This window comes from Vicia villosa, linkage group LG6, assembly GCF_029867415.1.
Source record: "Vicia villosa cultivar HV-30 ecotype Madison, WI linkage group LG6, Vvil1.0, whole genome shotgun sequence".
In the NCBI taxonomy this organism is placed as follows: Eukaryota; Viridiplantae; Streptophyta; class Magnoliopsida; order Fabales; family Fabaceae; genus Vicia; species Vicia villosa.
Window position 1 is genome coordinate 37,299,024 of NC_081185.1, and position 15,054 is coordinate 37,314,077.

At 36.9% G+C, this 15,054-nt stretch overlaps 1 long non-coding RNA gene and 3 other non-coding genes across 4 annotated transcripts; all 4 read left to right on the forward strand.

The window, feature by feature from the left end:
• The first annotated feature begins 3,957 nt into the window (after positions 1 to 3,957).
• LOC131611453 (uncharacterized) lies at positions 3,958 to 9,575 on the forward strand. The gene is made up of 3 exons (XR_009286909.1): positions 3,958 to 4,772; positions 8,785 to 9,194; positions 9,347 to 9,575. It is a non-coding gene; the product is annotated as an uncharacterized LOC131611453 (long non-coding RNA).
• Positions 4,114 to 4,204, forward strand: LOC131615414 (small nucleolar RNA snoR1). The gene has a single exon (XR_009287827.1). It is a non-coding gene; the product is annotated as a small nucleolar RNA snoR1 (small nucleolar RNA).
• On the forward strand, positions 4,275 to 4,357 carry LOC131615407 (small nucleolar RNA R12). The gene has a single exon (XR_009287821.1). It is a non-coding gene; the product is annotated as a small nucleolar RNA R12 (small nucleolar RNA).
• LOC131615280 (small nucleolar RNA SNORD24) lies at positions 4,443 to 4,525 on the forward strand. Its single transcript, XR_009287704.1, has one exon. It is a non-coding gene; the product is annotated as a small nucleolar RNA SNORD24 (small nucleolar RNA).
• Positions 9,576 to 15,054: the final 5,479 nt, after the last annotated feature.

Consider the following 15,054-nt stretch of genomic DNA (forward strand, 5'->3'; position numbering starts at 1 on the left):
ATCACAAACTGTGATATTTCTCTTAACGTTTAAGCTTAATCTCACTAATATATTACAACAGCAATGTAGTGAGCTTTGATGAAGATGAAGATTCTGAGCTTCGAATAGAAAAGTGTTTCAGCAAGTTAATATTCACAGAGTCGTTAAGAATTGGTAACCTTGCTTCTCATCAGAACTTCATATATATAGGCACTGGAGAAGATGACCGTTGAGTGCATTTAATGCTTTGCGTGTTCCGTACAGCATCGCATTTAATGTTATACGCTTTTGTCAACTACCTCGAGCCTTGTTCACGCTGTGTCTACTGACGTTGCCTTTAATAGCTTCTAACGTTCCTTTTGTCAGTCAGCGTAGCCTGCCACTTGTACTTCCTTCTGATCTGATGTTTGTGAATACAATGTTTGAATATCATCAGAGTCAAACAGCTTGGTGCAAAGCATCTTCTGATCTTCTGACCTTGAAGTGCTTCTGTGCGTGATACCATCAGAACTTCAGTGCTTCTGATCTCATGTTCTTCTGATGCTTCCATAGACCCATGTTCTGATTCTGCTTCGACCATCTTCTGATGTCTTGCCAGACCATGTTCTGATGTTGCATGCTGAACCCTTGAGAGACAAAGCTTCTGAGCGCTGAATTATGCATACTCTTTATATATTTCCTGAAAAGGAAATTGCATTAGATTAGAGTACCATATTATCTTAAGCAAAATTCATATTATTGTTATCATCAAAACTAAGATAATTGATCAGAACAAATCTTGTTCTAACAGAATCTTCCATAAGGAAGACACGTGACCACACCTTGGCGAGAAGCAGCCATGGAAACAGCTTCGACTAGACCTTTGAAGATTAGCAACGGAAAGTTTATCTTCTTTCCCCGGAGGGCACAGAGTATAAACTCCAGATCCTCCATCATGATGCTGTCTAGGTTATGGCTTTGTGGGCGGAAGTTGCCCACCAAAAGCTGGTGCCAAATCTTGATGACTTTATTACTAAAAGGGTCCTTTTCCATGAGGGTCCTCAACATACGATAGGTGGTCATGTTGATGGTGTTGTCATCAAAAGCTTCTCCAAAATTCTTGCATCTCAGCAAGTCAGAGATGGTGGAAGGAGTGATGGTAATGTGAGCCCTTCGAACCTCAGATACGATAGTGGTCCTCCCTTCCGGATCTATGCGCAGAGACGCAAACATCCAGAAATCTGCTAACATATTGGGATAAACAGATCCCTTCAGGATTTCAGAATAGAACTGAAGATGTTGGTTAGCAAAGAGTGCATTGAAGCTGATATGGTTTTCATCAAACTCCTCCTCAGAAAGTTTGAACTCTTTCTTGATACAAGCTCTTATGGTATTGTAGGTTAAGGGTTGCGCCATTTGAGAAAGAAAAAGATTTTGTTAAACTCTGTGTTTGAGAGTGTAACTCGGTGAACTGACTTTATCGAAATGTCGCGGTAAGCAAGAGTCGCCACCGACTTTTATTTTATCCAATTGGAAAGGCTAAAAGAACAGGAAAGACCTTTGAAAGATTTTGAGTTCGGGGGGTAAGTTATACAAAGGGAAGGTGTAAAGCACCCTTTGCATCCATGGTTATCCATGGACTCTTAATTGCTTAGCTCACTTTGTTTGTTTGAATTGTTTGAAAAGAGGGGTGTGAATAGAAAAGATTTTGTCAAGGACTTTAGCTTGTAAATAAGCGTAGCCTTGTTTTGAAAGTATTTGAAAAGAGTTGGAAAATATTTTGATTTGAACTTTAGAGCAAGCAATTAGTAGCAACTACCCTAAGTTTGAAAAATCGTTCTTTTAGCTTTTTGGGCGAAAGGATCTATCCATACCATGAGAGGGCAGGAAGTCTTTCAATTGGATGTGAAGGGTCATCGAGAATAATCGTTCGCCATAAGACTGTCCCTTGCCATAAAGAGGGCAGGTAGTCTAAGGGAAGGATATAATAGTCATTTAACTTTTAGGCAACAAGCGAGGATACCTTAGCAATTGGGACAATTATTCTTTATAAGGCAACCTCGAGGGAGTTTCAATAACTTTAAAGGCAACATTGCTTTAGGTATCCTCGGAATCAAGGGACTTTGACTATTTAGTATACTTAGAGGCAACAGAATTATTAAGGCAACAGGCAACAAGAGGAATTACCCTAAAGGTGTGTGGGTGCAACAATCACGTGATTAATATTCAGATAATTTTATCTTATAATTAGTGATCTAATCCATTTTCAAGGCTTGCACTCCCTAAGATTACTAACCACAACAATTAATATTATGTAAGTTAAAGGCAGAAAAGATAAATTCCTACGCTATTACAATAAACACCTGTGGGCAGAAAATAAAGGCAGGAAAATAAATCCTAATTACTATTACAAGAAAACTTATTGCGACCTATACATAATTTCTAGGATTGAAATGACAGAAAATTAAATCATTGAAATAAAAGCAAAAATTTAAATAAAAGGGCAGAAATTAAAAGGCGAAATTAAAAGGCAAAATTGAAAGATAAAAATATTAAACAGAAGGCATTCGACAATCACAGAATATGAGATGAGAAGAGAATCGCGATGAAGAAATTCAATGTTTAAAAACAATGTTTAAAAACAATTTGTGGGGTTTGTGGTGATAAACCTTAAATCTTACAGGTTAGCTTAATGGCTAAAAAAAAACCTAAGGGCAATGCCTAAACCTACAGTTGGGTTTTCTATGATTTTTAATTTAAAGGCTAAACCTAAAATTAATTTAATTTATTAAACCTAAATTATATTTTTTAAAAAAAAACCTAAGATTAATTAAACCTAATTAAAATTATTAACTAAATACCCTAATTAAAAATATTAACTAATTATTTATCAACTAATTAATTGCTAAATAAAAAAACTAGTTTTGCTAATTAAAATGAATTTTGTTATGTTTATTTTGAAAATGATTAGTTAAAAGTTTTTTAGTTAAACAAAAAAAGAAAATAAGGAAAACAATAGAAATCAAAATAAAATAAAATAAAAAAACTGAAAAACCTCAGCGTTTGGATTCAATATGGTTGGCTCCCGGAAGCCTATGGTGCACCTGCAGGTTGGTGGACGTTGGATCTGGCATTTGAAGATCTGACGGCTCTTGTACGGAGGCTGTATGGTGGGCACCTGTGCATGAGATACGCTGGATCTCCGGTCAAGTCAAGAGGGGAGATTCTGAATAGTTAGAGGCTTGATTAATGGCTGTAGTCGACTCATGGGAACCTCAGGAACGTGACTGAACACTTGGCTTCGTTTGAAATTCGCTATGGAGGAAGCTCTCAGGTTGCACCTATTTCTTGAATTTTTTCCTTCTTGAAACCCTAATCCTCTTGGCTGGAAAACCGTCCCCTTGTTTCTGATTATTTTCCTCTATATATAAGGGTCTTTTTAGGGCTAACATTTGATCAAATGAACGAGTTGATTGATTGAGAAAATATTGAAAAAAGTTGTGTTTAAAATTGATTCAAATCATTCCACTATCGGGTAGTTTTTTTTATCGTGTCAATTATTCGACAAAAATTAATGCAAGAAAAATTGAAAAATTTACTTTATTATATACCAAAATTTCATATTTTCAGAATTCTTTTGATAAATATCAGAAATTTCACAAATTCCTATAAAAAATTTAAGTCTTTACTGAAAATTTCAGAAATTACAATATTTAAATACCGAAAATTCCAAAATGTTAGTGCTTTCACCTTTGTTTTGGTAAATTAATATATTTTTGTTTTTTTGCAAATTATTGATAAATAATCTAAATTTTTGGTACATCACAATATATTTTAAAATATATCGATATTTAAAGAAGGATATTATGGTATAAAACTTTACATGTGAGGTGTCAGGTTTAACTGAGGTTTTAGGTTAATGTCGGTTAACTAAAAGGTTAGTCTCACGAATCCATACCTAAAAGCCCAATATAACACCAAAAAAAAGCCTATAAAAATCACACGTCTCTCAGAAATTCAACAAACCCTAATTCGCATTCAGTTCCCTTCTCATCTCAATTTCCATATCTTAGCGGCACTCACTATGATTCTCGATAAACTTGTTTTTTGTTTCAAAATTCTTCATTCTTTATGTTAGATTTGTATTTGAACACGGACCGGGATGAATAGTGCTATATTCTGACACCTCTTGTATGAGATGAATCGAAAGATCCATCTTTGAGCACATAAAGCAACTCTCTGAGTCCTTAATTTTCCAATTTTTTTATTCTTTAAATTTTTAGTTAAGATTGTGATTTTTTTTATGTTTAGGTTGGTGTTGAAGGATGAAAATTTGACGGATTACGATTGATGTGATTTATTTCATATATGATTTCATAATCAGCTACTTCTGACTACATTAAAGACTATTTTGATTTCAATTTTTTACTATTTCAGATTTATTCAATTATATACAATTTGTTGTTTAATTTGTTGTTTTTTTGCGCCTATGATGTAAGTAAATATTTGCTACTCTTGATGGGATCATCCCAATTGATGAATATTAACCTCCAAGATCTCTGAGGCTTTCCTATATTTATCGTCTTTATTTGTTTTGCTAATTTATGGTCTCAGTTTTTGTTTGATTTTTAGATTATAATCAAAATGGCAATGACAAGTGAAGTTTCCTCAATAGAATTTACGGCTGCAATTTGTCTTAGTTTCGATCTCATTATGGTGGTGTGAATGTCAACAGACCTCCTCTTGATGATTTAGTTTCTAGGCGTATTCATAGACAAAATGGACAAATTGTTTAAATAGCTCATCTCTTAAGGGTCTGTTTTGGATAGCTTACAACTAACGGAGCGGAACAGAGCGGAATGGAACGGAACATAAACTTTAATATATCATTCCACTGTTTTTGGAAATAGGACGCAGCGGAAAGTATTTAAATATTTTTATTCCAATTTTACCCTTTGAGACAATATAGATAGATCCAAGTAAAACAATATATAATCATAGAAAAATATCAACTTAGCAGAAAATAAAATAAACTATAATAAATTTAAATATTCATAAATAGAACATGATTATTATAAATTGAAATTGAAATTTCAAAGACCAAGTAGATAAGTTTTGATAAACACCATACTTAATAATCATAATAATTCAAAAAGTTCAAATTTTGCTAAAATTAAAAGATAAATATAGGTCTATGGTAGATAATAATAGCAAGTCTTCTAAAAATAAAATAGACAAATATTAGTCCATGATAGATAATGACTCTCTTCTTGAAGTATTCCTCAAACCTGAAAAAAAAAACATAAAATGAATTACGCAAATATTTCATTTTTTAAAGATAAAAAAATACATGAAAGTGATAATAATTAAGTTACCATTAGCAAAAAGGATAGTCCGGAACAATGAGATGTAACATTTCCTTGCGCTTATCGATTGGAATTCCATTAAAAGCCTTCAATGCATCAGCATTCTTAACAAGGTACATGTATACAAGAGGCAAAGAACTTGATTCAACTCCAATCTCGACCAATTCAGCCCAAATATCTCCACCATTAGCATTCTTACTTTGCTTGACCAACTCCATTGAATTCATTTCAAACACATCAACCATGTTTTTGAAAGTTTTGGAAATTTCAATCATGCTTGTATCATCTTCAATAACCTTCTTTACTCGCTTCTTAGTCTGAGACGATGACACATCTTGAGAATTAGTAATCGAAGGTCTTTTAGGAGAATTGTTGGAATGATGTTCATCATCATCAAATCCCTCTAAAATAACTTCATTTGTTTCAACTAGGTGGTCTATTTCTTCAATGGTTGTGCCATGACTTTTTTCAACATTTGCAGCCTTTTTTGCTCTCATTTCAACAGCCGTATCTTCATGCTCTCCAGTTGCTCGATCTTTTCCAAAAAGTTTGGCCAATTTATCATAAAATAATATTGGCTTATTTTTCCATTCAGCAGCTTCAGGTTTTGCCTGCACCAAAATAAACGAAACAATGCATCAATTAAAAAGTTTTTAATGAGTGAACTCAAATAAAAATAACCTACTTAAAAAGGGTATGAAATAATTATAATAAATAATACCTCAATTAGCTTATCCCAAACTTCATCTTCAGCAATCCACATATTTGTCGTTGAATCCCATCCAAACCCACTAAGCCGTTTTGAAAAAGGTCATAACAAGAATTGAACTTTGTTTTGATGTGTTTCATGTGATCTTTTATCTTTTCTTTGGAAATTGGTTTGTCCGGAAAGTGAATCTTCAATTCCTTAAGAATGCTATCCATAGCGCTTGTTGTCATACTATTACCATTTTTATTTCCCAATGTTTGTTGATGCAAATATGCATCAAGCAAAACTTCATCCATAGCAATTGTCCAATTGCATGTTTCTTGACTTTTGAGTTTCCTAGGCCTCTTTAAGCTTGCTTCCATGTCTATTATTAAAAAACACAATGAAGAATATAACAACTTATGCATAAATTCAAATGTAAATATTCATAACACTAAAATCCATTCTCCAAATTACAACTACAAAAATGAATCCACAAATTAGAAATAAAAAGTTCAATCCAAATAAAATTCTTAAAAACATCATTCATAAGAGTAACAATTCGTTAAGAATAATCTTAATAATCTAGCCACATAGAACCCGCAACATTATCTCTAATTGGCTCTCCGCTAATCATATCATCATTTTCTTCTCTATGATATTGATGACCCTCTTGAAAATCTCTTTCGTTTGCAAGCTCTTCTTGCACCTCATCTATTAGAGTTTGATTGTGGTCTTCACCCATTAAATAGTTGTGTAAAATGCAACAAGCAATGATGATTTTATTTTGAGTTTTAATACCAAATGTAGGCTCCGTTGCAGTTTGTAAAATTGGAAATCTTTTCTTCAACACTCCAAATGCACATTCAATTGACATCCGTAATGACGAATGTCGATTGTTGAATAACTCACGGGGGTTTCGAGGTGGATTTCTAGAGTATTCTTGTAAGTGATATCGTTCTCCCCTATACGGTGTGATGAGACATGCTTTTAAAGGAAATCCTGCATCACCCAGATAATACTTTCCTAAAAAAATAATGAGTCTATTAGTTTAGATAATCTAAATACTTATACAAATATTTTTTTATTATTTTTATTACCTTGTGGCACTTTAAGAGGGTGTGCACGTGTCAACGCACTCTTAACTATTCTTGAGTCAGATGCGGTTCCTTTCCATCCAACCAAAACATAGGTAAATTTCAAGTCAAATGAACATGCAGCGAACACATTTTGTGTGGGATACTCTTTTCTACCACGGTATCTAGGTGCGAGTTCAATTGGAACTTTAACACGCACATGTGTGCAGTCAATTGCTCCAATACAGTCCTGACATTCAATTTATATATTAAAAGTGTATAATAAAACTAATTAATATTTGTAGTAGACACAAATTTTGTTTACCTTAAAATACGGGTAGAATCTGTGGTTGTTAAGTATCCGCGAAGGCACTTGTGTTCCATCAGGTTGTTTTAAAAATTTTCCCTCTACCTCTATCAAAGCATCAAGAACTCTATGAAAATGACGACTAACAGTTTCACCGAAGCGTCTAAAAAAGAAAGACATCACACGGTTTCTGACATTATGTCCTACTATATGAAGAAATTTTGCTACTTGTTCCTCGATAGTCGCTCTTCGTGTATGTGTAAGTCCACCTTGATCTTGTAATAAGGTGCACAAGTTTAAGAAAGCTTTGGGACCCATACGAATGATATCATAACATCGCTCACTTCCTATAATATGTTTCATCAACTCATTTCTAACTTTCTCTCTTTGCTCTGTAAGTCTATAAGGTCTTTGGGATCTTCTACGCTTGTTTTTTAGCGAACATATTAGAACAATAATGATAGATACTTGAAGAATCATCATTTGAACCAATTTCATATACTTGATTCTTATGTCTTCGTTACTCATCTATAACAAATTAAATAGTAAAATTTACTATAATTATAAATCCATATATAAATAAATCAAATTAAATTTTTTATAACAAATGAAACAAATCATATCAAATTAAAAAAAATCAATTAAAAATTTCTATAACAAATCAAATACACAATTTTAAACCAAAATTAATTGAGAATCTTTATAGCAAATCAAAAAAATTATATTTCTACTAATCCTTATTTCTCTCTGTACGGCAAATTGAAAAAAGCAATTATATGGCAAATTGAAAAAGCAACGATACAGTAGAAAAATACAAACTTTGTTCTTAATAATAATGGAATTTATCACATAGAACTCTATTCTTAAAAAGAAGCAAGTAAATCCTAATTTCTTCAATTTTCTAAATTTTAACATTCAAACACTATACCTAATTTTTCAAAACTGAAAGAGATATGAACATGAAAATAAATCAATGTATTTCATATAATAGAACACACATATAATTACAGGAAAAAAATGATAAGAAAAATGATGTACCTTGTTAGGGTTGAAGCAAGAAGAAGGTTGGGGAAGGAGAAGAGTTTTCAGTAAATGAGAACAAAATTCTAACGTGAATTGAGATGAGTAATAGGAATAGATAATAAAAGTGAATTTTTAGAGGACAAAATTGTAATTAACTTTTAAATTTGATTCCATTCCATTCAATACACCCCAATTTGGGGGGGAATGAAAAATAGGCAAAAGTAGTGGTATTGGATGGAATGAGTTCCATCAGATTCCATTCCATTCCATTCAAATTTTATAAATCCAAACAAGGGAGCATAACTCCATTCCACTCCATTCCATCCTATTCCATCCCTTTCCATCAATCCAAACAAACCCTTAGAGAGACAGACAAGGGTTTTGGATAAAATATTATCAGTGTTTAGTGCTGAAATTTAACGCTATGAAATTTAATTTAAGAATTTTAATTAATTGTTTTTTCAGAAAATTTAATAAAAAATTATTAATTTATTCATTAAAAAATTTAAATAGTTTTTTTTTTTTGGAAATCTTGGTATCCGGCGTTGCGACCGACTAATCCAAGAGGGACCATAGATATTACAAATAAGGTTTTATCTCTACTCATGTGTAAAATTGGAGGGGGATTAAAAATTAAAAATTAAAAACTTAGTTTCTTTTTATTAGTGAAACTAGAAGAGGATCCGTTTGGATAAAATAAAACTTAAATTTTTTATTGATGGAAATGATTTAAATTATTTATTGATGGAAATGATCATAGTTAAGTATTATATATGGTCTGTTTGGTTTGGCTTTTCAGCCACCAAACGTGCGTCTCAGAGCCTTTTCAACGTGGTTTTTAAAAGCTACAAAAGATAGCTTCATGTCAAATGCGAAAATGCACCGTGATTTTAGAAAAAGCCACCGCTAAACCAAACACACTAATAAGCTCTCTAGAGCACCACCAGCGCGGAAGTTCTCGCTACTTTTCTCAACAAAATATCATTGGAATTGGATGGGGTGGACTACCGTTTGCATCGCAATACAACGTTGCTTTGCTTGCATCACAATACAACGTTGCTTTGATTATAATTAGATTTATGGTCCGTTGCTTTGATTATAACTAGATCTATGGTGAATTCTTATCTACCCAATTTAAAATGTTGGGTAAAGTTACCTTCAATGTAAAATATCTTAGAAACAATAAAAAAATATACTATTTAATAAATAATTAAATAATTAATTAAATAAGATAAAGCTAAATGATGCAATGTGATTGGTGGAATGTACACTATCCAACGTTGATGGGTAGATAAGTTGTCCTCTTAAATTATTTATAGATAATACTTGTGATTAATTATTAAATTTATAATACATATAAGAGTAAAGCAATCTAAATTTTAATTAATTTTTTAATATTTAATCTATAATTCATAAAACTTAAGAAATTTTTTATTCAATGTGAAGTCCAAATTTTTTTTAAATTATAGATTTTCTAGATATTTTTTTTAAATGTTAAGCAACTTCATTCATATTTTAATGATTTTTTTGTTTGTTTATTGTAGTGGAAGAGATATAGTGTGACCTTGTTAATGGATCATTTATTTCAATATAAAAAACTATTATTTATTATGGGTTAATCATCTCAATAAATTAATTATTTTTACTTTAAATAATTAAATTAAATAAAAATGATTTTGAAAACTAAAATGAAACTTTAAAAAGTTTTTTTTCTTCAATTTTATAGGCATTAATATTTTAAAATTTATTATTTTTTTAGCGAAGAAGCTATATTAATTTTTTTATTAAATAGTGATATTTTGATTCTTAATATATTTTTATGATAATTTTTTGTAAATTAGTCCTCATATTTCTCATCCATTAAATTATTCATAATACATATTATTTATATATTATAATAAATCAAATACTCTATCATTACATGACTTTTAAAATAGTATTCATAGTTTAGTAACTTACAACAAAAGCGATTATAACTTACAACTAAATTTTATTTTTCAATATTATTTTCCGTAAATATATATAATTTAAAATAATATATACTGATACTTAATAATAATAATAATAATAATAATAATATTGATCTTACCTGATCAGATGGATCTTCGTGGCCTGCAATGGATTGAATCTTCAGTGAACTGAAGGGTGTACCTGCAAGGTACTCCGATGCCAAAGTAAGAAAAGAGAGCAACCAGAGCGCAAGTACAGGTAGTAGGGATGGCAAGTAGACCCAAACCCGCGGGGCCCACCCGCACCCGAACTCGCCCGAGTCAACGGGTGAAAATCCGAGTTGACAGAGTTTGGGTTTGGATTCGGGCGCCACCCGATATTTCGGGTGCGAGTTTGGGTAGTGTGAAACCCGCACCCGAAACCCGAAATCACACTCGCTTATATATATATATATATAATATTGTGGAAGGTTGTAGGAAAAATTTATTTTATGTATTTTGCTGCGGGTTCGGGTTTTGGTGAAAAAACCCGAATCCAACAGGCGTGGGCGTGGGTGTTATTTTGGCACCCGAATAGCATTTGAGTTTGGGTTTGGATTCGGGTGCTGATTTCGGATGCGGGTTTGGGTAGTGTGAAACCCGCACCCGACCTGACCCATTGCCATCCCTAAGTACAAGGTAAGGAGATAATGAATTATGTCACCTAATTCTTTAGTGAAAGAGGGTATTTATAGCCCCCAGCGCTCGGCCAAGATCTCGCTATTGGACTGGATACCCATGCTCAATTTGGAGACTGCCAGGATCCTACGAGTGTAGTGGAGACCAGCACGTGGTCTCCATCCAGGGTCAACCACTCCGAACTTTAAGGGGGAGATGCGGTTTTTTAGGGAGCGCGTGAACTACGCTTAATCCGGAGGATCGGTGGTGAAGGAACCCTACGAGGAGGGTCCTTGACTAAAGGAATGGACAGAGGTGCTCGCAGGGAGCGCCTGCCCGGGGTCAGGCAGGTGGCCCTGCTCGGGGTGGGTCCCACCTGGTGCCAAAGCTAGTGGAGTCGATTAGCTGAAAGACACGTGCTTACGCCCGTCTGACGGGCAGCTATCGATGAGAAGTGATGTCCCATGGACTGAGAAAGGTTTGGGCCTTAGTCCAGTTGGGCCAGGTGCTGGCCCAATCCAGAACAGGAGCCCCCCAAGTCATATTTTTCGGGCGGGAAGCTGTGACTTTATATCTACCTGGCGGTGTTTTCCTTGGTACCTGTTGAAAAGTCCAGACGGCACCGCTGATTTTCGCGAGGGAAGGGAAATGGTTGCGCGTGGCAGGCACTTGCTGACGTGGCAGCCTATTAAAAAGTAATGATGGCCTAGGGACCAGGGTATGATGGTGGCGGCGCTTAGAGGGGAGGCATGTCAGCCGACGCGACGCTTCGCCTTCCGTGCATAAGTCTATAAAAAGGGGGCAAGACCCTCATTTGGGGTTTTACGCTCCTTCGGACTCTTTGCGATTCTCTCTGTTCTCTCTCTGCTGCTGCATCAAAGACTAACGGCATTCAATCGCCCATTTCTCTTCATAATGCAGCCATCAGGTACGTTGTTAAGATCTTCCCCTGTTCAGTTAGAATTTTGTATCTAGGGTGTTTTCGATGTTCCGGGGAAGTTTATCCCCGGTAGATTTATCCCCTTAGTCGAGACCTAGGGTAAAATTTCCACGAGATTATTGGGTTCGCACAGGATTCTGTGCGAGGAGGGAGCTCCCCGAATGGTGTATGTAGAAAAGTACTTAGGAATTTTAGTTGTCCTCGGAAGATTTAAGGGTCCCATTGGGACATTCATGTTATTTCTCGGGTAGCCTCTGCTATCTTTCGGAAAATTTATTTTGCTCCCGGGAGATGCATCTTAGCTCCAGAGATATTAATGCTTTTGCCCGAGGCCTACGTCCCTTACTCATCATTTAGGACCGACCGCTTTTGGTGTTCACGAATTTAGACAAGTCAGACCTATGGATAAGGTATTCATGTTCGACTGACGCTTCGAGGGGCTAGATAAGGGTTTGGTCGAGGGCCCGCGTTGCCTTCCGCTCTACCCTTTCACTTGTCTTGCAGTGGAAGGGTGGATTTGATATGACGTCGAATTCAGTTATTTCCTTTTGCATGCAGGTAATCCGGCCGTTCAGGAGGAGGCAATGCTTTCGTCTGAATCTGAGGAGGATATCCCTTTGTTTGACTCAGTGACGGATCCTGGTTTAGACTGGGTCGCTGAAGAGCCGAGGGGAGTAGCCTCACATTATGTCGACTCTTTAACTGGTGCTTTCCGGGTGATCGAAGAGAGGGGACCAAGTAGCCCTCAGAATTGGGCCGTCAGCTGCCCGCTCTCCACCGACCAGATATGTTCTGCGTTTCCCGGGGATCGTTTTGCCATGAACGAGTATATCATCAAGGAAGTTGGATTCCGGCTCCCTTCTCCAGCTTCCAAATTGCGCTATTGGCGAACCTTAACCTGGCGCCTTCTCAACTACATCCGAACACTTTTGCTTTTATGCGGGCGTTCGAGATCATGTGCGATTATCAGCGCGTCGGGGCTACGGTGCCATTGTTTTTTCGTTGTTTTCGGATTCAACGGCAGTCAGCCCAAGGAAGACACATCTGGGTCTCTTTCCAAAATTCTAACCGTGGGCTCTTTAAGATGTTTGTGGATTTTGTCAAGGATTTTAAAGACAGGTATTTCATCGTCCGTCCCGAGAGTGAAAGAGCGTACAATTCAGTCTTGAGGATGGTTTCTGTCAACGACGAGGATGGTCGGAGGGTCTTTGACGAGCATGGTCAGGTTAAAACCAAGCCGACGTCATTGTTCCCTTTTAGGTGGTGGAGAGCGCATTTCCTCAACAACCCTAAGAACTATGCCTTTGATGACAAAGACTTGGATGATCAGGACGCAGCGACTTATGCTGTCCTATGCAGATATGTAGAAGGTTTCACTTTGGCCTAATGGGTGACGAGAGCAGGAGACCCGGTGGTTGACGAGAAGAGCGAGACCGTTTGGGAAGCCTGGGCCATAAATACCAAGGCCCTCCTTGCTTGCATGAAGGTCGAGGAGGCTAGGGCTCTGTTAGGTCGTTCGGATTTTTCTTTGTTTTGTAGTTATTATTTATTTTGTCTCGTGCTGACTGGTTTATTTTATTCTACAGATAGCATGCCGACGGCCAACAAAAAACTTCTAAAATTGGCGCAACATAACAGGAAACCAAGGAATAAAAAGCTAACCAGGATCGAGCAACAGGCGAGTAACAGCAGTGGTTCACCTCACATCGTCGTCAACCTCGACCAGGAGACTACCGAGACTGAAACCAGGCGGGGAAAGAGGCATCGTGATGGGGATGCTGATGTCGTCCTAGAGGAGAATCAAGAGGGGGTTTTTTGATACCCCCTGTTTCTTTGAGCCGGGCTACTTCGGCCGATTTTCCTTGAGCGTGCCTCCGGAGGACAACCAGAAGATCGAGCAAATTGACCCCAGTGCTCGCGTGAAGCAACTTGCTGATGATGGCACTTCTATGATGCGGGTGTTGGAGATGGCGCATGTCTTGGAGCGGGGAGGAACAGTCTCGGATGCCGACCTGAAGAAGGCCCAAGATGCTCAGAAGGATGTCGAGGATAAGCTCTAGAAGGTGGAGGTTGCCCTTTGCTTGTCCAAGGATAATCTGAAGAAGAAGACTGACGAGCTGGAGAAGAAGGCCGAGGAGTGGGAAGAGGAGAAGAAGAAACTGGTCGAGGATCTGAAGGCCGGGTGGAAGGCTGCTGAAGATGAGCATGATGCCGGAAAGGTCTGGAGACTCGGGCTGTGCCGGTCGAGAAGATCGAGGCCCTACATCTCGATTGCTTCTGACATGGGTAAGGCAGGCTTCGAAATCGCGGTGGATCAGCTGAAGGTCCTGAATCCCGGGCTCAACACTGAGGGCGTCAGTCTAAGGTCGAAGATCGTCGACGGGCGGCTGAATCCTGGCTCATCAGATGAGGATGAAGAAGAAGAATAGTTCGTTCCGGGCCTGCGTGTCCGTTTTTGTTCGGCCTGCGTGCCACTTTTGATTACTGTTAGACAAGGGCTTTGCCCAATTATATTTCTTTTTCTTTTTGGGGCCTGCGCGCCCGTACTTTTTGTAATGCTCGTATATTGCCGACCATTTTGGCCGATTTTCTTTTGGTTGAATTCGTATTAATTTTTCGCATACCTAAGTGTTTACTTTTTCTAAAGTATTTGTGCATGCATGTTGAATTTTTATTTTTGCAAGTGTGGTATACTTCACCCAAGTTTTGGTTAGCCTTGCTCGACCACAAATGCCCGACTTTGTGGGGCACAGGCCGGGGTAACAGAGCGGGTCTGTCAGACAACGAGCACGAGGCCGTGATCGAGGTCAAGTTCTTGTGGCGTGAACTTTCCTATCGCGAGCTAGGGTTCTGCCGAAAAGGTACAACGGCGGCAAATCTAGGTGTAGTTTTCCCCACCAGAACAAACATGTGCTCGTGTGAGCATGAGTAAGCCCGTCATTGTAATGGAGACGTGCGCGTCTGTACCACAACGCGAATCCTTATCTGAGGAGAATACGTAGTCGGTGAGTGTCCGTCGGATGAAGATTGACCGATTTAGTTGTAATATCGTCTGAGTTTCTCAGTGTTCCATAGTTGAGCAAGTTTTTC